Source organism: Saccopteryx bilineata, chromosome 8 (assembly GCF_036850765.1).
Source record: "Saccopteryx bilineata isolate mSacBil1 chromosome 8, mSacBil1_pri_phased_curated, whole genome shotgun sequence".
Lineage (NCBI taxonomy): Eukaryota > Metazoa > Chordata > Mammalia > Chiroptera > Emballonuridae > Saccopteryx > Saccopteryx bilineata.
Window position 1 is genome coordinate 75,930,917 of NC_089497.1, and position 23,499 is coordinate 75,954,415.

Genomic DNA, 23,499 nt, shown 5'->3' on the forward strand with positions numbered 1-23,499 from the left:
CCTGACTTCAAGAGGCTCATAGTCTATTGAAGAAGACACATACGTAAATAAGCAAGCAAAACTTAGTACGTGTTTGTTTTAATAAATAGAACTAGAAAAATAGAGAGAAGGGAGTAATTGACTCTGCCTAGGAGAGGGAATCCAGGAATACTTTGTACAGATTAAACAGAAGCTGAAGAGTGTCTATCAAGTCAACAAGTTATTGGGTAGCAGCAGCCACAGCGAAAGGGGTGCCGAGCGGCAGGAACAGCATGAGCACAAGCACTGAGTCTAGAAAGGCCTATGTGAGTCTGAGGCAGTTCAAAATGGCTGGTTGCAAGGTGTTCAGTGAGGGGAAGTATAAAAAAATGGATCACATACAGAAAACTGAGCTGGTACCAAATTATGAGGAGAATTAAAGTAAATTAATGAGATTGCACTTTATTCCAGGGTCAGTGTTCCTCCAAATCTTGTCCTGGGATCACATAAATGAGGATCAAGAACAGGAAATCTTGTTAAAATGCATGTTCTCAGGCCCATAGATCCAATGAATCATTTACTTTTATTTTTACTTTTTTCTATTTTTCTGAAGTGAGAAGTGGGGAAGCAGACAGTCTCCCGCATGCGCCCGATCAGGATCCACCCGGCATGCCCACTAGAGGGGATGCTCTGCCCATCTGGGGCGTCGCTCTGCTGCAACCTGAGCCATTCTAGCGCCTGAGGCAGAGGTCACAGAGCCATCCTCAGCGCCCGGGCCATCTTTGCTCCAAAGGCTGCGGGAGGGGAAGAGAGAGACAGAGAGGAAGGAGAGGGGGAGGGGTAGAGAAACAGATGGACGCTTCTCCTGTGTGCCCTGGCCGGGAATTGAACCCAGGACTTCCACAGACCAGGCTGACACTCTACCACTGAGACAGCTGGCCAGGGCTCAATGAATCAGATATTGTTAGGGTCTGGGTAATTCATGTTTTGACAGGCTCCCTAGGTGATCCTTATATACACGAAGCCTGAGAAGTAGCAACATAGGCCACTGGGAATTACTGAGTTGGAATTCTGTATTTTTGAGTGGTGTTCTGGCAGCAGTGCAAAAGCACTATCAATTGTTCTTCCACAGAACCTATTTATTATAGCACATTCACAAGATCCTGCTAGTTACTTACATGTCTAATAATTTTGTCAGCAGTGTGGAAAGTAAAAGAGAAAAGTGAACTGATTGGGATAGTCAGTGATATAGTGGAGGACTAAACTAAGGCAGTGACTACAAGAAAAGGTGGAGATGGCATCAAGAGACCTTTCTAACAAAGAATACCCAAAACTTGGTTAACAGTTGATTTTGACAGGTCAGAGAGCAGAGAGTAAAGGTTAACAGAAATTTCTAACTTAGGCAAGTGATGTTATTAATAGAAAAAAGGATTATACAAAATAGAATTCAGAAATTCTGAATTTGGAAAATCTAAGTGTAAGATAATATTAATCAGGTTCCTTTCTAAAGTGCTTCCCACACTTTCCTTAACTTAGATGTGGACTGTATTCATATTTCTTTCAATGTAAAACTCATAATTATTAACAGAAATTCATTCACTTAAGGACTGAAGTGTCTATTAAGATCTAGGACTGTGTTCGAAATACCTACTTGAAATACAAGGGGGCACAGAAGAACGAGGAAAACAAAATAGTTAAAACTGTGTCTGAAACAACCATTATTAACATTGTTTGATATATTCTTTCACAGCTTTTTTTCCTCTGCATATTGGTTTATGTAATTGTACTTATATAGTATAATAACTTTGTATTTTCATCTTTCCAAATAAAAAATATTTCTTCAAATAATTGTAAACTCTTCATACTCAAAAGTCTTTTATGACTAACCTATTGCTAGGAGACACTACAAAGTTTACTTGTTGAATACTTGAACTATTTTAAAATTTCCTTCATTATATATAATACTGCAATGGAAATACAAGATTAAAATGTTAATCTAGGAAAATCTGAAGCATGAGCCAAGACTGGCCACTCATATGGAAAAGCCACTGGAAACAGCTTGGGTGGACTGGGGGCCTGGTGTGTGCTGGGACCTCTCGCTTCTCAGAGGGGATCTTTGCAGCTGAGATATCTGCCACGTGTGTGGGAGGCCAGACCATTTTGCATCTCTCCTCTCCTACCAGTCTCAATGTGGCTCTTCTTGAATTCTCTAGTTGAAGGACTTCCATTCAGTCAGATTTCAGGTGGTTCTGAATGATGGCTGTTCTATAGTTTAGACGTAATTTGGATCTGAAATGTTCATTTAAATTTTTTTAAATTTTATTTATTAATTTTTAGAGAGAGAGGAGAGAGAGAGAAGAGGGGGTAGAAGCTGGAAGCATCAGCTCATAGTAGTTGCTTCCTGTATGTGCCTTGACCAGGTAAGCCAGGGTTCTGAACCAGCAATCTCAGATATATATACCTTATTTTTTGCTCCATAAGATGCACCCCCCCCCCCCAAAGTGGATGGGAAAATGCCTGTGCATGTTATGGAGTGAATGTTCATTGTTTTTAGCTGCTGCAGGGCACTGTGTCAGTAAACATATGTAGAATGAGCACCAGTGGGAGTGTAATCATACCTGCCATGGTATGAATGAAACTGTGGTACATCATTCAAAAAATGTGGCATTAGCAATTTTAGATGGCACTGAAGATGCTATCATATGTGAAAATAGTGAAGAAAGTGATACCAGTGATTGTGAGCAACTGAGCTTTGTAAATTCTGACACTAGCAAGGATGAGTTCCTGGGGTTTCCGGACAACCAGAAGAGTATTTGAACAATTAAAGTCTCTTCTCATTTGTTAATAACAGTGCTAATGGTTGTTAATATTGCTGTTGAGTTTACATTGTTGAAATATTATTGTGGTTATATTTTATTAAATATTTTAACACACCATTTGGTTCTGAGTATTTTTTTCTCATTTTCCTCCTTAAAATCCTAGGTGCATCTTATGGTCAGGTGCATTTTTGATGGAGTGAAAAATACGGTATACTGCTCACAAAGATTACAGGATATTTCAAAATGAATATGAAGCTATAAAATATCCCCTAATTTTTGTGAGCATATGTTATTTGTAAAGGCACAAAAACTGCTGAATTGCTTTCCAAAAGAACTGAATCAATTCAGACTGCCAATAGAAATATATGGGCAAGTATATTTCATGGCACCTTCACTAACAACACTGCCATCAGGAAAAACTTATTGCTAACTCAAAAAAGTCAAACTGTTTCACTGCATCTTAAAGAAGTTTCACTTCTTTGATGACCTGTCAGGGAAAACATTTCCTATATGCTTTTATCTCCTCGTTAGTAAATGAACTTGTTATCTCAGTTCTATGCTCACGGATCTACACAAATCACAGTGCTTTTTTGTTTTTGGACTGTGGGTTTTTTTAATCTTGGTGTTTTTGAAAGTATTTGTATGAACATGTTAAAATTTAAAGATAAAGCCCTGGCTGGATAACTCAGTTGGTTAGAGTGTCTTCCCAAGGCACAGAGGTTGGCAGTTTGATCAGGGGGGTCAGGACGCATACAGGAACAGATCGATATCTCTCTCTCTCTCTCTCTCTCTCTCTCTCTCTCCTTTCCTTCCTCTCTCTCTAAAATCAACAAAATATACTATAAAAATGTAAAAATAAATATATGGCTTTCTGCAATTGTGAAGCTGGAGAGAGCCCATTGGACCGAGGATATTTGATCTCATTGGCCTCTCAGTCCTTGGACCCTCCTCAGAAGCCCCTCAATAAAGTGGTTTGATCACCCCCAAAATAATAAAATTGGCATTAACATTTGTCTATTACATTTTTTAAAACAAATTCCTAATCCTGGTTTGCACATCTTTTAATCTGTTCATTTGTACTGGGAAGAGAGGGGGGTAGAAGAAAAAGAATAAATGTCAATGTTTTGAGTCAAATGTAATGAACTTTCCTCTCACAAGTCCTTCCAATTCTTTGAAATTTGAAAAGTATTGGCCCGGGATGGTTGGCTCAGTGGCAGAGTGTCAGCCCCGCATGTGGATGTCCCAGGTTTGATTTCTAGTCAGGGCAACAGTAGAAGCGATGACCTGCTTCTCCACTCCCCCCACACTTCTCTCTCTCTTCCCCTCCAAAAGCCATGGCTTGAATGGTTTGAGCGTGTTAGCCCCGGGGTCCGAGGATGGCTCTCTGGAGCCTCTACCTTCAAAAATAGCTCGGTTGTAAGCATGGCCCCAGACAGGCAGAGCATGAGCCCCAGACGGGGGTTGCTGGATGGATCCCGTTGGGAGTGCATGTGGGAGTCTGTCTCTCTATCTCCCCTCCTCTCACTTGGAAAAGAAGAGGAAAAGAAAGTATTTCCCCACCTAGATAAATATCTTTCTTAAATGAGATTAGCATAAGCATATTTATTTCAACCAACTCTTTAATTTACTGGAATTTATCTTACTATTTAAGATGAGATAAAGATTCAAATCAGCTTTGTTTTTCCAACTAACACTGAAAAAACATTTACCGGATGTTTTCTTTTCTACTAACTTCCGATTATGCTTTTATTATACTATTTATTATAAATAGAATGTCTATTTCTGGGATTTTGATCTCCTTTCACCAATATTACTACCAATGCTTATGTCAGTATCCAACTATTTTATTTACCATAATTTTATAGTATGTTTTGATGTCTGATAGAGTTGTAGAACTAGTTAGCTCTTTGTCACTGTTCTTAATTTTTTACTTAAAAGTTATCTCACTTCTACCTGTTTAGTGTCTTGGACAAAATTAAGAATTATCTCATTGATATCTCAAACACATTAAAAAATTAGAATTATGCTAAATCTGTAAGTTAATTTAAGAAAAACTGATATTTGTAATAGTTAGGTTTCTCATTTAGAAACATGATATTCTTCCTATATCTCTCTGTGCGGTACCTTCCTCAGCCCTGCTCATGACCCTAAAGTTTTTAGGTCTTTTTACATAGGCTCACATATTTCTTATTAAAATAATTTTATATTTTCTATTATTGTTTAAAAATGATTACTTTTCCTATTACATTTTCTAAATAATTACTGCTAAGAACTATTGATTTTAAAGTATTTGTCTTAAATCTAGTTACTCTATGTTCTTTTTTTCTTTTCTTTTCTTAAGTGAGAGGAGGAGAGATAGTGAGACAGACTGGCGCATACTTCCTGACCCAGGATCCGCCTGGCAGCTCTGTCTGGGGTCGATGCTCCAATCAGCCAAGCTATCCTCAGCACCCAGGGAGGAAGCTCAAACCAACTGAGCCACTGGCTGCTGGAGGGGAAGAAGGAGAGAAAGGGGAGAGGGAGGGCCTCTACACTTTTATTCTAATAATTTCTCAGTTGACTCTTGGTTTTCCTAAAAATGTAATCGTATTACCCTAAAAATGGAATTGTTCGGCTTTTTCTATATTTACTCCTTTCATAATTTATATATTCTGGTCTTATTTTATTGGTCAAAACTTCCAGAACAATGTTATATAATAATGTACGATAATGGGTTTCAGAGTGTTTTATAATGATTACTTCTCTAGTGTTTCAACAGTAATTATTACTTTAGCTTTTAGTTTGATATATTTTAGTAAGGAAAGTTCTACTCATTCCTGGTATTTTTAAAAAAAGAAAAGGAAATTATTAATTTCTTCTCCATATTTACTGACATAATCTTTATTTCCCTCATCAGGTTTATTCACCTATGCATTATAAAATTTCATATTAAGCCATCTATGCATTCTTAGGATCTTCCTACATGTAATCATAAAATAGGACAATGTACTGTTGAATTATTTTTACTCCTATTTTATTCAGAGTTACTATTTTATCTGAATTCCAAATCTGTAGTTTGTGTGCCCAAGCTCATTTCTGGAACACATCACTCTAGAACGGGTCCCCAAACTACGGCACGCGGGCCACATGCGGCCCCCTGAGGCCATTTATCCAGCCCCCGCCGCACTTCTGGAAGGGGTACCTCTTTCATTGGTGGTCAGTGAGAGGAGCATAGTTCCCATTGAAATACTGGTCAGTTTGTTGATTTCAATTTACTTGTTCTTTATTTTAAATATTGTATTTGTTCCCGTTTTGTTTTTTTATTTTAAAATAAGATATGTGCAGTGTGCATAGGGATTTGTTCATAGTTTTTTTTATAGTCCGGCCCTCCAACGGTCTGAGGGACAGTGAACTGGTCCCCTGTGTAAAAAGTTCGGGGACCCCTGCTCTAGAAACATCTCTTGCAGTCCCTAGCCATTCAGCAGCAACGTTTAGGCTCATAAAACATGTGGTTTATTCAGTGTCACGTTGTTAGCAGGCAGGTTAGCTATTCTGGGTCTGATGTAGAATTATTAGCAAACGTCCTATTTCACTGCATCAAACCTTTCTTTCTCCAGCAACCTAAGTGAGATCATGTTTTTTTGACCTGCTAGACATGTCTTCTGGCCAGGTAGAAAGAATGGCACATGGGAGTCAGGGCACAGTTTTCTCTTTCCAAGGCTCTAGGTGAAGTTCTACTTCCCCACACAGATTAGAAAGAACATTCAAAAAGTGGGTTTGTATAAAGGGAATGAATATAACATAAGGCGGTGAGAGTAATATATAGATTTGTAACATTATTTACATTTTCTATCTTCTAGCCTTTCCATTTATCTAGGTGAAAGAGCAAACACCAAGTTTTCATAAAATAACTCCTGCTTAGCATGGTTGACTTTTCTTCAATGAATCCTTATACATACAAAAGAATAAAAGGAAAGGAAAGAAACATATATAACAGTAAGTCAAGTTGTCACATTAGGGCCAGATATTGTGAGAGTTGTAGTTTCTAATATTCTATTTCCATACTGTTCTAATAGGACTTAAAAAGTAACCAATCTAGAAAAAAAAAAAAGTAACCTAGGGAATGAAGCAGGTTTTTCAAAAGAGCCTTCAAAATTTCAGCTGAGAAACATATGATCACTGTATGCATATTTACATTTTTAAAAATAAGTAGCTGAGTGATTAAACATTTTCTCCTTTATTCAATAAACCTTGTGCATGGCAATGTGCTAGAACCTGGGTATATGAAAACAACAGTCTGTGGATGTACAAAGTCAACATTTTTCCTTGAAAAATCTCTTAAATCAAATTACAACGTACACCTTTTCTTTTTACACCACCTTTTCTTTTTACACCACCTTTTAAAGAAATGTTTCATAGGAAAATATTACATATATAGCAATCCAGAACACACACTAAAATTATATATGCAATTAAAATATAGGTAGTATTGCAAAGAAGTGGGCTTATGCACATGTATGCCTGTGTCAGAGAGAACGTACATGCACAGATGATAGCTTGCTGTGGCTGTAACAGCATGGCCAACTTGGAAAGCAATACAATTTCTCAGTAAGTCTAAAATAGCAGTTTTTCCTCCAGCACTAGAAAAAGTTGCTGTTTCTTTGGTCAAAAACTAGATGCTTGGTAGGAGAAGCCGTGTTGTCTGAACATTAAATATGTCTGAATAACAGAACCACAGTCAGCACAGTGGGGTTTTCACAGCTACACATTGAAACCAGTTGAAGCAACAACAAATACACAGCTTTAATTTCATATTTACTCTGAAGCAAAAGCTCAGCAGTGGGATGTCACTACAATATTTAAATGATTACTTTCAATCATGGTTTTACTTTTGGCCGGGTACATATAGTAGAATTCATGTAAAGTAATGCGATGAGACTCTGCTGTACCGATTAGATGTGGAACTGCAGTTTTCTAATCTGTGAAATCTGAGATATTACTTATGTATAGAAGTACTATTGTGAGGATTAGGGATATAACATAGGTAAAGTCCATAAATAGTCCCCTTTTCCCAGAATAATGATATTAAAGTTTGGGTTTGAGGTAACTCACAATATACACACTAACGTGTACATTTAGAGCAGGGGTCAGGAACCTTTTTGGCTGAGAGCCATAAACGCAACATATTTTAAAATGTAATTCTGTGAGAGCCATACAATGACCCGTGTACGTTAAGCATTATCCAATAAAAATTTGGTGTTGTCCAGAGGACAGCTGTGATTGGCTCCAGCCACCCGCAACCATGAACATGAGCGGTAGGAAATGAATGGATTGTAATACATGAGAATATTTTATATTTTTAACATTTTTTTAAATTAAAGATTCGTCTGTGAGCCAGATGCAGCCATCAAAAGAGCCACATCTAGCTCGTGAGCCATAGGTTCCCAACCTGATTTAGAGAATAAAGGAATTTTTCCCCCACAGGTTGTCAACTATTGTATAATTCTTTATGATGCCATTTAAAAATAAGTAGTTAATTCTTAACTTCAATGCCTAGGTTAGTCATAACCACAGAGTAGGACAATAAACTCTCCAACGGTACTACAGTTAGGTTTGATTTTTTTACTGTGCATACTACCCCCCAAAAGAGACTAAATTTTATATATTCAATAGTTGTACATGCATTAAAAATGTTTGAAAGTATGATTGATAATTATTTTAAAGTAACAATGAAATATTTTGAACAATTATGCCAAAAATTACAGACCCTTTCTAAAGCAATCTCCATATAAATTCATAACAATATATGTAGGTTTTAAAAGTGCATGGGTTTTAGCCTGACCTGTGGTGGTGCAGTGGATAAAGCGTCGACCTGGAAATGCTGAGGTCGCCGGTTCGAAACCCTGGGTTTGCCTGGTCAAGGCACATATGGGAGTTGATGCTTTCCGCTCCTCCCCCCTTTCTCTCTCTCTCTCTGTCTCTCCCTCTCCTCTCTAAAATGAATAAATAAAAATAATTAAAAAAAAGATAATTCATACTTAAAAAAATTAAAAAAAAAGTGTATGGGTTTTAAAAATTATTATTAGCCTTGCAGATGAGAGATATAAACTATGGGATCATCAAGTTAAAAAGAACAAGTTATCTTATAAGCCTATCAAAAGCAGTCTAAACAACACTGCTAAAAAGTAAGAGGTAAGACAATGTAATCTCATATATAGTTACCAAAACTTAAATAAAATATAGTCTCATTTATATAAACTACCAACAATAGTACTGAAACCAGGTAGATGGTGCCACAGAAACCTGTATCACTGATGCTAGGTAGCTTACCTTAGTGATTAAAGGCAAAGACTTAGAGATTAAACTGATGAAAATAATCAAAACATATAGTTGCTTTCCTTATTTTCACATAAATGAATAAGATTTATATAATGTTCAATTAGCATAAACTAGGTAGCAAACAATGATATACAAAAGAGTACATACTGTATTCAATAAAGCCTTCATAACAAGTATTATGGGCAAGTGAGATACAAAGAACCTTAAAAAAACATGACATGAAAAATCTATAAGAGCCTGGTAACATACGGACTATGTGACAATATGACACAACTACTGTCTTTAGTACATGAAGAAAGTTAGGGAAAGGAAATACCTAGTAGCACAAAACAAATATTGCTTCAAAGTCACAGTGCTTTTAAGGTATCTGCTCGGGACTTTGAGATTCCAGGAATGGATAGGTAAAATCAATCCACAGGAAGATCAGACTATACGTAATACCTTAATACCTCTGTCCATTAATCCCTCATTCCTATCAAGCTTAATTTCCCATTCCTATCAACCTTAATCTCCATGTGCTATCTTCTTTTAGAATTAGGTATGAAACAGAATTCAGATTTCCAGAGCTATAATAAAACTTCAAAAGTTATAATAAAACAAAAAAAGCAAGCACTATGTCAAGAAGCTTGTTAGAAGGCAACTTTATTGTTTACTCTTCAGAGATTGGGTCCATTAGTAAATCTACAGAATAGACAGAATTCAGTTCATAATATAATATTAAATTTCCCAAATAAATTGAGATTACATGGTTCTTGCTGTCAGGGAGCCTACAGGTATTTGAGTGCTTACCATAATAATATGTAATGCTAGGCATTATTCTAAATGCTTTCACGTATTAGTCACTTTATCTTCATCATAATATTATGACATAGGTACTATTAGTGTCCCTCTTTTACAAATGAGAAAATACGTACTAACTCAGAGACTATTTAACCCAGATAACTTAAATATCTTGCCCTAAGTTACAAAACTAGTAATCTCAGCAGTCTGGCTCCAGAGCAGACACTCTTAACCACTATGGAAATAGATTTAGGAGAAGAAAAGGAAAAGAAAAGAAGCCTAAGTACACTGATCTTTTTTGTGGATTTTCCAAGACTGTCCTGACTTCAAATATTCTGTCCTGTTTCAAATTATTTGCCCCATTTTGGTTGGGAAACAAATGATTTGGAGAAGGAATGCACTCATTTAAATGTCTGATATTTACACTTAAGAAAAAAGACCACATCATGATACATTTAGCTGTGTGTTAGTAGCTATACATTAGTAGATGTGTTTAGTTGTATATTAGTAGTGTTTGTGAACATCACATAGGTATAAAAAGATCTGGCTTGTATTGAAATAGTCAAAATTATTCAGTGATTTTGAAAATCTGGAGGTCCATAATAACACTAAGAAAGATGAAAGTTGATTATTGGTAGTGAAGAGAATACAAAGAAGCAACCAGCTTCTACACTATAAAATTGCTAATATTCTAAATTGCTTTGAGTTTTACTACTATTGTAATGATCAAATATAGCAAGTGCTTTGAAAAAGTCATGTTCAACTTTTACAACTAGTATATAGAAAGAAAGAATACAAATATCTCATAAATACTTTAGGATGCTGTGTATCAGGATCTCAACTGTAAATAATAGCCACTAGATTTTAAGAAAATCTTTATATGGAAAATAACTTAAAATGATGTTACTCGGACTTCCAGTCAAGATGGCAGCATTGGTAAATGTGGCATTTGCATCATCCCACAACCACATCAAAATTACAGAACCATCATCAGAACCATGCTGAATGGAAGTCTTACAATAAGGGGATTTAAAAAAGAAGTCACATTGAGACTGGTAGGAGGGGCAGAGATGCAGAATAGGCTAGTGCCACACCCACAAGTGGAGGATAAAAATCAGGAGGGGGTGTCTTGGTATGGCCATCCCCTATGAGGAGGGAGGAGTCCCAGCCCAACACCATGCACCCAAGGCCAGGGTTCCAGTGCCAGAAAGAGAACTCCCCATAAATTCTGGCTGTTAAAACCAGAAGGGATTGTGGCTGAGTGACACAGAGGACTGCTAGAGTCCCAGGCAGTTCCTTTTAAAGGGCCCATACATGGACTCACTCAGACTTACCTGCTCTGAGCTCCAGTGCTGGGGGAGCAGCTTTAAAAGAACCATGGATACACAGTGAAAAACTGAAGGGCTGAGAGGGGTAGCATTCTGCCAAACAAAAGTGCTGGCAGAGGCTATTATTCCTTGTCTGAGACACTCTCCCACCCCCACAGAGGCAGCAGGCTAGGGCCATAGCTGAATTTCCATCAACCTGACTCACACTATTCTATCTGCACTGGTGATCCCCTGAGACCGACCCAACTTGCTGGCCCAAGCTGATTCCAGTGGCTTTTCATACAAACGGCCTGTTTTGGTTCATGATTCAGATTTTCCTACAATCTTTCAAACAGGCAGCATCTGGCCTGAGCGATCTCTATAGCTCTTGCTAAGTAGCCTCAGGCCTGGCACTATCAGCAGCTGGCCTTGGTTTGCAGCCTAGCCTCACCTGAGCACCTCTAAACCCAGCACAAGTAACAGCAATCTGCAGATCACTTTGTTGATCATGCTGGTTGGCCTCAGGTAGAACACAGGTAGCAGTTGAGCCAAGCCTGCACCTCCTGGGAGGCCCCAGAGGCAGCTCACTAGTGGATAGTTTCAGAGCAAGTCAAAGCATCACTACCCAGCCACCTCCAGTTTATCCTCCACAGTGGTCGGTGGTGGCAGCCAGTCCTTGAAGCTGATAAGCATGGGGGTAAATCTCTCCCCTTGAAAGGCCAACAGCAATCAAGGCTCAACTACAACAGGAGGGTGTACACAGCCCACACAGTTGGGGGGGGGCACCTGGAGTGCCTCGCCTGAGTGACTGGGAGGCTCTGCTAGTAGACACTATAGAACACCTACTACATCAGGCCCCTCTACCAGACCTGGGAGACAGAGCAGCTCTACTTGATACATAGAAACACATACAGGGAGGCTGCCAAAATGAGGAGACAAAGGAACATGTCCCAAATGAAAGAACAGAACAAAAGTCCAGAAAAAGAACTAAGCAAAATAGAGACTGGTTACAGGGATGCTCAGTGAACGTAGTGAGGACTTTGACAGCATAAAAAAGGACACTACAAAAAAGAACCAGCAGAAGTGAAAGGAAGGGAATCAACAGCAGAGTACATGACACTAAAAATCAAAACAGTGATTTGAAATATCAGAACAGCAAAAAGAAAAAAAAAGAACAAAAAAGTGATAGTGTAAGGAGCCTGTGGGACAACTTCAATAGTACCAACATTCACATCAGGAGGGTGCCAGAAGGAGAAGCGATAGAGCAAGAAATTAAAAACCTTTAAAAAATAATGACTAAAAACTTCCCTATCCTGGTTAAGGAAATAGACATACATGTCCAAGAAGAGAGAGTCCCAAAAAAGGTCCACACCAAAACACATCACAATGTGTTTAAAGGCAAAGAGAGAATTTAAAAGCCGCTAGGGAAAAGCAGTTAGTTACCTTAAAGGGAGCTCCCATAAGATTGTCAGCTGATTTCTCAACAGAAACTTTGTAGAAAAGACATAGGTACTAAACTCATGGACCTGGGTTTTAAAGAGCATTTTATGAATTTGACTCCAATGGCAAGAGAAGTGAAGGCAAAAATTAATGAATGGGACTACATCAGACTAAGAAGTTTTTGCTCAGCAAGAGAAACTGATAACAAAATAAACAGACAGCCAACTAAATGGGAAATGATATTTTCAAACAACAGCTCAGATAAGGGCCTAATATCCAAAATATACAAAGAACTCATAAAACTCAACAACAAACAAACAAACAATCCAATAAAAAAATGGGAAGAGGACATGAACAGACACTTCTCCCAGGAGGAAGTACAAATGGCCAACAGATATATGAAAAGATGCTCATCTTCTTTAGCTATTAGAGAAATGCAAATCAAAACTGCAATGAGATACCACCTCACACCTGTTAGATTAGCTATTATTAACAAGACAGGTAATAGCAAATGTTGGAGAGACTGTGGAGAAAAAGGAACCCTCATCCACTGTTGGTGGGAATGTAAAGTAGTACAACCATTATGGAGGAAAGTATGGTGGTTCCTCAAAACACTGAAAATAGAACTACCTTATGACCCAGCAATCCCTCTACTGGGTATATACCCCAAAACTCAGAAACATTGATACGTAAAGACACATGCAGCCCCATGTTCATTGCAGCATTGTTCACAGTGGCCAGGACATGGAAACAACCAAAAAGCCCTTCAATAGATGACTGGATAAAGAAGATGTGGCACATATATACTATGGAATACTACTCAGCCATAAGAAATGATGACATCGGATCATTTACAGCAAAATGGTGGGATCTTGATAACATTATACGAAGTGAAATAAGTAAATCAGAAAAAAACAGGAACTGCATTATTCCATACGTAGGTGGGACATAAAAGTGAAACTAAGAGACATTGATAAGAGTGTGGTGGTTGGGGGAGGAGGGGGGAAAGGGAGAGGGAAAGGGGGAGGGGCACAAAGAAAACTAGATAGAAGACGACAGAGGACAATCTGACTTTGGGTGATGGGTATGCAACAAATTGAAAGACAAGATAACCTGGACTTGTTATCTTTGAATATATGTATCCTGATTTATTGATGTCGCCCCATTAAAAAAATAAAATTAAAAAAAAAAAAAGAAACTTTGCAGGCTAAAGGAAGTGGCAAGAAATATTCAAAGTGATGAAAAGTAAGGACCTACAACCAAGATGACTCTACCCAGCAAAGCTGTCATTTACAATTGAAGGGCTATAAAGAACTTTCCAGACAAGGAAAAACAAAATTAATTGTACATGAAAAGTTAAAGGGTCGGCCCTGACCGGTTGGCTCAGCGGTAGAGCGTCGGCCTGGCGTGCGGGGGACCCGGGTTCGATTCTCGGCCAGGGCACATAGGAGAAGCGCCCATCTGCTTCTCCACCCCCCCCTTCCTCTCTGTCTCTCTCTTCCCCTCCCGCAGCCAAGGCTCCATTGGAGCAAAGATGGCCCGGGCGCTGGGGATGGCTCCTTGGCCTCTGCCCCAGGCGCTGGAGTGGCTCTGGTCGCGGCAGAGCAACGCCCCGGAGGGGCAGAGCATCGCCCCCTGGTGGGCAGAGCTTCGCCCCTAGTGGGCGTGCCAGGTGGATCCCGGTCGGGCGCCTGCGGGAGTCTGTCTGTCTTTCCCCGTTTCCAACTTCAGGAAAAAAAAAAAAAAAAAAAAAAAAAAACCCAGAAAAGTTAGAATCTTCCTTAAGAAGAAGAAAAAAAAAGATTAAAAAAATATGAATAATAAAATGGCAATACATAGTTACCAACAACTGAATCTTTAAGCAAAAACATAAATAAAATACCCCATAGACATGGACAACAGTATGGGGGTTACAAGAGGGAAAGGAGGTGAGAGAGGCAGAGGATAAAGGAGGGGTAAATGGTGATAGAAGAATACTCTATTTGGGGTGATTAACACACAATACAATATACAGATGATGCATTATAGAATTGCATATCTGAAACCTATATAATTTTATTAACCAATGTCACCCAATAAATTCAATAAAAATTTAAATAAATTAATCTACAAAACAAAATAAAGAAGAACAGAAACAGACTCACAGATACAGGGAACACTTTGAAGGTTGCCAGATGGGAGGTGGGTTGGGGGGATGGATGAAGAAGGTGAAAAGATTAAGAAGTACAAATTGGTAGTTACAGAACAGTCATGGGGATATGAAGTACAGCATAAGGAATATAGTCAATAATATTCTAATAACTATGCATGGTTTCAGATGGGTACGAGATTTATTGATCACTTCATAACTTGCATAATGTTTAAGGATGTACACCCAAGACTAATACAATATTGTATGTCAACTGTAATTGAAAAACAAAAATGATTTAAATTAAAAAGATATTATTTCTAATATTTGTAACTATAAAAATGACAGTTTGAAAATATAATTTTCCCTTCTGCTGTCATGTATAGTTTGATTTTAGATTGGGCTTTATCATAATTTCTAATTTCAATCTTTTTCCCTACAATATTATATTCCACATTAATGTTGCTTTACAGTTGGTGACGTGCTCCATAAATCTATATTCACAGAATAGTAAATTATTTAGCAAAAAAACTCTGAGGGTTTTTCACTTGCAAAGACATTAACTTCCTAAGGAAAAGCAAACACAATTCACTTGCTTTTAGGCTATAGGTAGTAAATAGTTTTAAAATGCAACAGTACTTTCAACTCTAGACCTGTATGTAATCAGTCCATCAGAAAGGTACTTGCAAAAATATAATCTTTTAAAGAAAAATAAGCCACAGAATATGCTTAGCTTATTGAAAATGAGTACATACTCAAAATAACTTTAAATAATATCTCATTACCTAACAATTTGCTGGTTTAAAAATATTCAAAAGTCGACGATGAATAATTTGAACATTTATAGAAGCAACAAATCAATAGCAAAATACCTTCAATCAAGGACAATGATCTTTGTTAACCCTATATTTGTCTGTACAACAGAGGATATATCTAGAAAAAAAGAGGCTTACTATGCCTCTGGAATTAGGTTTCTAACATTTCCACACATTTTCTCATAATCATGAAGCAGGATCGGTTACCAAAGGAAATTATGGGATGTGTTTTCCTAGTCTTTAACACGGATTGTAGCCAGTGGCTATTAAGAGTGCTGCGACAAGTTTGCTAGCCTTCATAACCCTGGCAACCGGTGTGCAATGGATGATCTACTCTCAATGTCCATCAGTCATTAAGTTGCTCTCAGTGCTAGTAAGCAAAATGGCCAGGCCTGCATTAAGTCTGAGTTTTCAAAGTCACTGGTGGTTTCAGAAAGGAAAGCAAAATATTTCCAGTCCATTCTTTTCTGATGGGAGCATGTCTTGACTACAGAATTTCACACAAGGGCCTTCAAATCTGTGCAACTTTATGAACAGCCACACAAAATGATTTTAGCTTCTGAAAATACCACAAACAGATAAACTGTCCTCCCTCAAAAGAGCAGCTTGCTTTCATCTTCCCTGAAATCAGAAATAAACTTTACAATACTAGTAATCTCAAATTTTGGGGTTTGTAAAGAAACTTGGAAATTTTGCACGTAAACAAACCAGTGCTGAAAGGTTAAGATCTAAGGCGAAAGAGCTAGTTAGCAGTGCAATAGGGAACCCAGTTTTTCAGTTCCCTGATTCAGTGTTCTCACCACAGCAAACAGCCTCTCCGTAACCTATCAGTCTTTGTAAAAAAGTCTCCAAATATCAAGAAAAATATGTAACTAGTTAACAACTTATGGAAATATAGTTCTTATATACTTCAATTCTATACTTAATAAATGATCAAATAAGACCGCCACATAGCAATTTACTTATTTTTCAGATAGTTTAAAGAATATAGCTAGTAAATGACAGAGAAGTATTTTGATTCCCAATTATGATGTACTCCAAAACCATCAATGCTTATTGGTCACCATACTAGGTGCTGAGAATACAAGAATGAATATAAACATGGCCTTCTCCCGTTTAAAAATTCATGCTTAAAATTATCTTCATAATATTGCTTTAGATTTCTATAGTACTTTAAAAGATGTATCTGTCCACTGAGTCTCATTAACTCCTGGTGAGTTAGGCAAGGGAGTTGTGATCTGAGCTGAATGATTCCATTCTAATGCAGCCTTTTTCACATCGCAGCACTGACTTCTTTGGTTTCTGCTAAACAAATATTTAAACTCGTAAGTGTACTAGATAAGCATGATCTGTAAGAATTCTTATTATTTTTTAAACCCCATGTTTATTTCAAATGGCAATGCTAGTCCTGATACAAAGATTCCTTTGTCAACAATTGTAATTATATGCTCAAAGTTACTAAAACTTAACCTTTTATAAATGAGTTCAATTTAGATAAATTATCAAGCTAAATACTAAAATGATACAGAAGAAATGAATATTTGTCAGGCCAAATATGAAACACGTTATATTCTTGTATTAGATACAAATTTAAAACAATAATTACTATATACACATTATACCATAAATAATTTTATGCAATTTGGGATCATTTAAATTATCTTATTAATTATATGAGTTACTTAACAAGTAACATATTACAATTCCTATTGGTCAATGCAGAAAAAGAGGCAAGATGTGATATAATCTCCTAAACACAAAAACAAAGTAGCAGTTTGGGATTGGAATTTAGTCTCTCAACCAGCCAGACCAGAGCTCTATAATCTTTACTAAAAAGAGTTTCACTTAAAAAAAATAAACTTGAGGAAAAAGTTCTAAGCTACCACTTTTATTACAAATATACAAACTCTTCATTGGAGCTTTATAACTTTAAACTTCCCAAACTGTATAGTAGAGGAGAGGAAGAAAGAACACCTAAAACTTCCTTAATCAGAATCAGTTGATTCAAATAATAAAGGATTAAATGTAAATGATACATAGATATAAAACACTATCAGTATATCTAAGGTTGAGAAATCTATACAAGCCGTCAAACTGAATCCTCAGACTTCACGTTTTACCTGATATTTTTTTTATAACCTAATATTTCAGTGTCTTCTGCCCACAGTTTTAAATTTCTATTACAGTACTCTTTTCCCCAAAAGATTGTTAATAAGATTCCCTTTAAACATAAACTTAAGAAAAAAATGAGGCAAGTCAATTTAATGTATACAAAAATAAGATTTACAGCAAGAAACTTCAGGCCCTGCCCTGATGATAGCTCAGTTGGTTAGAGCATCGTCCAGATATGCCAAGGTTGCTAGTTTGAGTCCCACCCAAAGCACACAGAAGAATCAACCAATGAATGTATAAATAAATGGAATAATATATCAATGTTTCCCTCCTTTTCTCCCTGCCCCTTTCATCTCTCTCTCTAAAAATCAATAAAAATTTTAATTAAAAAAAGAAACTTCAGCAGAGGCATTACACTGTGTGCAATGTTACTCTCAATTACCAAATAAATAAAAGGAAAGATAATGACATAAAATTAAGAAACATGGCTCCTAAATAGAGAAAAATATTAACAACTTCAATCTATTAATTGTTATCTGAAACTGCTACTTTGACAAAAAATCAATCTCACCTTCTGGAACTAGTCCTGCCCAGAAGTCTACTTCCTACATCTCCTAGAAATTACTAAATAATGGTTCTTGAATTTTAAGTTTTGGTGAACAGAGATTTTACCAAAATTTCTGGGACTTAAAAAAAATCATCCTGGCCCTGGCCGGTTGGCTCAGCGGTAGAGCGTCGGCCTAGCGTGAGGAGGACCCGGGTTCGATTCCCGGCCAGGGCACACAGGAGAAGCGCCCATTTGCTTCTCCACCCCTCCGCCGCGCTTTCCTCTCTGTCTCTCTCGTCCCCTCCCGCAGCCAAGGCTCCATTGGAGCAAAGATGGCCCGGGCGCTGGGGATGGCTTTGTGGCCTCTGCCCCAGGCGCTAGAGTGGCTCTGGTCGCAACATGGCGACGCCTAGGATGGGCAGAGCATCGCCCCCTGGTGGGCAGAGCTTCGCCCCTGGTAGGCGTGCCGGGTGGATCCCGGTCGGGCGCATGCGGGAGTCTGTCTGACTGTCTCTCCCTGTTTCCAGCTACAGAAAAATGAAAAAAAAAAAAAAAAAAATCATCCTTAGTTTTCATTTGTTCCCTTCTTTTGGAAGCCAAGCCTGATTTTATTTATCTTTGGAGATGGTGTAAGGTCATCAATTCACACTCTCCTCTCCCTCATATTATATATTATGTATTATGGATGTACTGATGGCTTGAAATTTGCAATCCTGTCATGGTTCAAACTTCTAGGTATACTTATTTCCCAAGCAGGTTGACTAACACTTTTGACAATGGAATGCAGTTCTAATAAAATAGAAATAAAGGCCATAGTGATTTTTGGTTCCTAGTCACACCTGTAATGCTAGCCGTCAGCAAAGCGTCTGTTCTCTCAGGTAAGTGCAAAGGGCCGCCGAAGGGGAAAGGAAATGAACACTTATTAAACACCTGATCCAGGACAAATAGTCTTCAGGATCTATACATCTCATTTAATTCAACAACTCTACTGTGTAGCAATTACACCTAATACACAGATAGCACATCTGTCCAAAGTAATTCTACCAATAAGTATAAGTGCCAGGTTTTGAATTAAGGAGCTTCAGATTCCAAAGCCAACATTTGTATTGCTTATAGCAGCGGTTCTCAACCTGTGGGTCGTGACCCCGGCGGGGTCGAAGCAATGAATGTATAAATAAATGGGACAATATATCGATGTTTCCCTCCTTTTCTCCCTGCCCCTTTCATCTCTCTCTCTAAAAATCAATAAAAATTTTAATTAAAAAAAAGAAACTTCAGCAGAGGCATTATTACACTGTGTGCAATGTTACTCTCAATTACCAAATAAATAAAAGGTAAGATAATGACACACAAAAAGCCACGACTTTAGGCGACCCCTGTGTTTTGGTCGTTCGACCCCCGCCGGGGTCGCGACCCACAGGTTGAGAACCGCTGGCTTATAGGATTTTAAGGCCAGAACACTAATACCACATAAAGCACCAGTACAATTCCTTTGTGCTACAGGTGAGAAAACTGAGGCCCAAAGAGAATGAGACTTGCCCAAGTCCACAACAATTATGGTGAAATGGGATTTGAATTCGTCTCCTGATTTCCAGTGCTGTTTGTGTGTAACAATGATCCTTATTTTTGCATATGTGTGTGTGTTTAAGATTGTCACTCTTGATATAATTTGTATATAATTTACAACAACACAACTGTCTCCAAGTGAAATTCATAAGAGTGGTAAGTTCAGGGATGTACATTTTCAATGACAATATTATTAAATATGTTTGGCAGGAATAAAAAGTTTTTAAAATACATAATTACATATTTGTAAGGAAGTCTGTTGCCAGTATGCTTGTTTACTCAGTTAATAAAGTGCCTTTCATGCACTGGCTACTGTGCTTGGCAATAAGAATAGAACTGTATTTGAGACAGGAGTCCCTATCGTTCTCATGGAATTTACATCCTGGTGAAGGACAAAGACAAATAAATAGGCAATTATAATGCAGTGAGTCAATGCTGTGATGGTGGGAGTACAAGATGCTATGGTAACAGGAAGCAGGGATACCTAACCCAGGCTAGAATTTTCAAAGCAGGTGACATGAAAGGTAAGTAGGAGTCAGCTAGTTAAGAATGGGTTACGGAGTGTACGTGTAATTCAGCAGGGGAGCTGCAGGAGCTCGGAGAACCGTACCTAGAGAAGAGAAGAACCAAATCATATGGGCCCTTAAAAGCAAGGGCTTTATCATCTTATCTGTTAGAATTACCTGTGAACTTTAAAAAAAAAAATTACAGATGCCTGGGCTCTATCTTAAACCAATAAAATCAGAATTTTGGGGATGAGACCCTGGCACTGGTTTTCTTAAAAAGCTTACTAGGTGAATCTAATACAGGCAGTCCTCGGGTTATGAATGAGGTAGGTTCAGTAGAAACTTTGTTCTTAAGTTGAATTTGTATGTAAGTTGGAACAGGTACATTTACATATTAAATGCAACTTAAACAGGTTTTTGTCTTAACATAGTATTTATTTTTACCTTTCTGTGCATATAAATACTTAAACATTTTCAAACCAGCAGAGCCTATCTTGTTTGTAACCCGGGGACTGCCTGTATGTAGCCAGCATTGAAAACTACTGTGTAAGCTATATAGGAAATTAAAAATGCATGGCAAATATAAGGTTAACATAAGTAACTAAACTTCTGTGGGTCTTACATTTTTTATCTATTAAAAAGCAGGCTGGAATAAGTTAGAAGTGGCATGATATAGTGAAAGCAGTCAGAAAACATTGGTTTTTGTCAATGAGTTTGTCATCTGACACCTGTCTGACCATAGATTTAAATATCATTTCTCAGACATAGTAATACTGCTTTGTTTATGAGACTGTTGTACAGCTCAAGATAAATATTATTTAAGAAAGCAGTTTGATAACTGTGCTAATAAAATATAAACCATGATAGTTCAAGATTTAGGCTGCTAAAGTTGCACAATTATTTTTTTCCCCAGATTTTATTGACTGATTCTAGAGAGAGGAGAAAGAGAGAAGGAGGCAGGAGCGGGAAGCATCAGCTCATAGTAGTTTCTCGTATGTGCCTTGACCAGGCAAGCCCGGGGTTTTGAACCTGCAACCTCAGCATTCCAGATCGATGTTCTATCCACTGCACCACCACAGGTCAGGCTGAAGTTGCACAATTTTTAAGGTCATAAATATTTTCACCAGAGATGAAATCTTTTATGATGCTTTATTTAAAGAAGCAATGCTAGCCTTGGCATTCAAGATATTAAAATAATAAAATAAAGAACTGATCATTTAATGCTACTCTAGTTGTTAAAGAGATGAAAAGGGATTAAGTTAGTTCTTTTCAAATAACTGATCAACAGAGTAAATGCCTTTTTAAAATGGTAATAGCAAAAGTTAAAAATTTTTTACTTAATAAAGGGTACTACTAATAAGGAAAGTTACACGCAAAGTAAACTGTTTTAGGAAAATGTTATTATGATATACTTTATTATATTAGTATTTTATATATAAATTTAGTTTTGTTTTTTTTTAAGGGAATACTTATTTGGGATGGAGAGGATTTCATCCTGACAGGAAGGAAGCCTTGTCTCCAGGACTGTTCCATGCACAGGGCCAGGCAAAGCCACTGCTCGCACAGTCTCCCTTTTATATAGATCTAGCCCTGTGAGAATATATACATTTTCATGTAATTTTTCAGTTCTAGTACAGTATTTGTATTTAGTGACAGGACTTTAATGCTATGTCCAATTTACTTATAATTTTAAAAAATAGATATATAAAAACACTGTTTTACATTTACTTGTGGTTCATTTTTAATTCTTTAACTAAAACTGTTAGCAATGCTTTTCAAACTTTATGCTCATAGTCAATGATAAAATATTAAGTTAATATTCATTTATTTTCTTGCTTTGTTCACCATGATGCTATCACTCTTATGATGTGCTATCATTTATTAAATCACCTAATTCGCAATGGTGAAAAACCTACAAGAAACTTTTGGAAAAAGTTATTGATGAAATTTTATTTAATTTTATCTCACAACACGAGATGAGAAAACTTCAAACAACAACACGCATACTGCTGGGCCCTCCTCAGATAATTCTGGCTGATGACACTGCAGTTAATCTGATATTTAAAAATTTCCAGAACATGTCATATTTAGATAGAGATCTATGCTGTCAACCAGAATTCAACGCTTTAGTTAAAAAAAAAATCTTCAAAATCGAACAGAGACATATTGACAAATTCTTAGGCTGCAGTTGCTTCAAGAGTCGATTAACAAAGATATAACGTGTTCTAACTTATGCAAATTAAGTTGGCAACATGGTATCCTAAGTATTACCAGGTCTTTTCTTAACAGACAATCCAGCACATAAATTTTACTCAGGGCAATGAAAGCAAATAACCAGTGAATCTACTTTCTCAGCAGGGAAACGTGCCACCAATATTGCCCGCAGTGGTTTAAATGTAGCCGTAGAAAACACCCGATTTGAGTTACCAGGAATTTACCTACCTAAGTTTTCTAGGGGTTCTCCCAGGTTTCACACACTACGATTCAAAACATCATCACGCCAGCTAATGTCCTGCACGTGCACAAAGGCGCAGCGCTAAAATGAGGAAGCTTCACCAAAAAACAAAATCAAAACTCTAATTCATTAAACAATAGGCAGGTTGTTTTCACAAAGCTTCCTCTTGTTGCGCTGCCCTTACCCTTCCCTTTAAGTAGCTATGTAAACAGCTCCCCAGTTATTGACATTTAAGAAAGTAGCTTTCGATTCCCGAGTCTGGTAACTAGCCGCCGTCGCCACTATTCCTTTAGTTTAGCATCCTAAAATAAACCACTCCCGCCGCGGTCCTGGGCGCTACCCGGTCTCCCCGAACCACTTCGGAGCTCCGAAACCCGCATCACAGAGTAGACTTAGCAAAGACAAGAATCACGAGACGAGGTCTCTCTCAGGTCTATGAATGAAAGATCCAATGCATTTGATTGTCACCGTCAAAAGGAAAAAAACAATCTCGAGAGGAAGGGCGAGAGGGGAACTGCGGGGTAGGGGGACCGGTTTTCTTTCAAGCCCCAGCCGGGCGATTTAAACCCAGTAGGAGGCAAACGCAGGGGCGCGGGGCCGGCGGGGCTAGCGTCCTCGTGCATGACAGCCCCTTAGGACCAGTGGCGGCTCCGCGCCGGGACCCCTCACGCCGCGCTGCTCGCGGCAGCCGGGCCACCGCGGGCCGGGTGGGCGTGCAAGGGCGCGGGGACCCCGCTACCGTGGCCGG

At 37.9% G+C, this 23,499-nt stretch overlaps 1 protein-coding gene across 2 annotated transcripts in view; it reads right to left on the reverse strand.

Moving 5' to 3' along the window:
- PIK3CA (phosphatidylinositol-4,5-bisphosphate 3-kinase catalytic subunit alpha) overlaps positions 1 to 23,499 on the reverse strand; it is a 97,457-nt gene that overhangs the window by 73,240 nt on the left and 718 nt on the right. The gene's annotated exons all lie outside the window — the stretch shown is intronic.